We start from the raw sequence: 2,010 nt of genomic DNA, 5'->3' as shown, positions 1-2,010 counted from the left end.
ACTGGAATGGCTTGCCATTTCCTTCTCCAGTGGATTAGGCAAACAGAGGTTAAGTGACTTGCCCAGGGTCACATAGCCAGTGAGTGTCTGAGGCCAGATTTGAATTCAGGTCTTCCTGACTCCAGGCCTGGTGCTCTATCCACTAAGCCACTTAGCTGCCTCCAAACCTACCAATAATTCCTCTACATGTATTCAGAGGTCGAGCCAGAATGGACTAGCCCTTGCCTGCCTCTATCAGCTCAAATCCTTCCTTTGGCCTATAACCTTTTCCCTAAGTCTTAACTTATCAAAATTCTGCCCAGCTCAGGGCTTAACTGTGCCCCATCTTCCATTAATCCCTCTTTTACTGGAAGTGACTCTCCTTTTGCCACTTATGTGGCACCCATCTTGTATCACTATCATATTTATCCATGCCTTAGCTCCCCTTCTATGCTGTCCCAGTAAAGGTACTGACCCTCAAATGGAAAAGTTCAGAAAGTAAGAGCCACTGAAGGCCACACTAGAGGAGAGAGGTTAAAGGCAGGACCATCATAGGCCACAGGGCACAATAATGAGAGCTGATATTTAGACTGTACTTCTCAAGTATGCAAAGGGACTCACTTATACTTGAGCATCTGTGAGGCAACTAGGGGATGCAAGTGGATAGAGTGCCCGGCCTGGAGTCAGGAAGACCCGAATTCAAATTTGGCCTCAGATCCTCAGTAGCAGTGTGACCCTGGGCAAGTCACTTAACCTCTGTTTGCCTCAGTTTCTTTAACTAAGTAATGGGGATAATAAGAGCACCTAGTTCCCAAGACTGCTGTGAGGAACAAATGAGGTAATATTTGTAAAATGTGCTTAATATAGTGGCTGGCAGATAGTAGGCACTTCATAAAATGCTTATTCCCTTCCCTCCCTTCTCTATACCTGAACACTGCATTCGATACTCATCTGACCCTGGGCATAGGTATCCTGGGTTATATAATTCCTATTTTGCAGATGAAAAAATTTATCTCTGAGACCTAAGCTCAGAGAGGTGTAATCTAAAACTCATCTTTTACAGGAAATTTTTTCCAACCTCTCAGTTCTAATGCCTTCTCTCCATTAATTATTTTCCATTTATCCTATGTATAGGCTGTCTGTACATATATGTTTGTTGTTTATCTCCTCCATTAGACTGTGAGCTCCTTAAGGGCAGGGACTGTCTCTTGCTGCTTTTTGTATCCCCAGTACTAAGCACCATGCCTGGCACATAGTAAACACTCGATAAATATTTGTTGATTGAGTGGTTACACAGCTAGTGTTAAAGGTTGGATTTGAATCCAGATCTTTTCAGCACTCTTTCTTCCAATTTTGTTAAACTACCTCTGTAATTTCCAGGGATCCTCATCCCCAAAGACAGAAGAATCAGAGAACTATACGTAAGAAAACAACACTGAATGTGGATAGGATAGAACGTGGGTCAAAATAGTGTTCAACTGTGACTCCAGAGGACCAATGTGGAAAGTATGCCTCTCACCTTTCAGGAGAGAAGTGGTGGACCACAGGTGCAGAATGAGGCATACAGTTTTAGGCACAGTCAATGCTCATTTGTTCTGCTTGACTGCCTTTATTTGTTAGAACTGAGAGTTTCATATTGGAGGGTTGAGAGTGACAGGTGGGAGACAGGGAGGGAGGGAAATGGCCTGGGTGGAGAAGCATCATAGGGAAATAAACATGATATAAAAAAGGAAAATTATCACCAAAGATGGCAGACTTTGATAACCCACATCCATCACTTAACAGAGAAGCAAAGTGTCAGAGTCAGGACCAGGATTCTCAGGTTCCCTGAAACAGTCTGAGGCTGTTTCCACAGTGTCCCTGCACTCAGGCAGCTGACTACCCTTTCATACCTGATGGGCAATCACCCATGTTAGTCTAGAACAACTCCATAACAAGCCTGCCCAGCCCAACTGCAGAGCCTGGGGCCTGGCTGATTCTAGACAGGGAAAGATGACGAGAGAGGTGCTACAGATAAGCCTCACCTCGGCT

At 44.4% G+C, this 2,010-nt stretch overlaps 1 protein-coding gene across 3 annotated transcripts in view; it reads right to left on the bottom strand.

Annotated features, from left to right (window-relative positions):
* The window catches only part of LLGL1 (LLGL scribble cell polarity complex component 1), a 99,836-nt gene that overhangs the window by 38,469 nt on the left and 59,357 nt on the right, over positions 1-2,010 (bottom strand). The gene's annotated exons all lie outside the window — the stretch shown is intronic.

Source organism: Vombatus ursinus, unplaced genomic scaffold, assembly GCF_900497805.2.
Source record: "Vombatus ursinus unplaced genomic scaffold, bare-nosed wombat genome assembly UNPS02014807.1, whole genome shotgun sequence".
NCBI classification, from domain to species: Eukaryota; Metazoa; Chordata; class Mammalia; order Diprotodontia; family Vombatidae; genus Vombatus; species Vombatus ursinus.
This window is presented reverse-complemented; position numbering and strand designations above follow the sequence as displayed.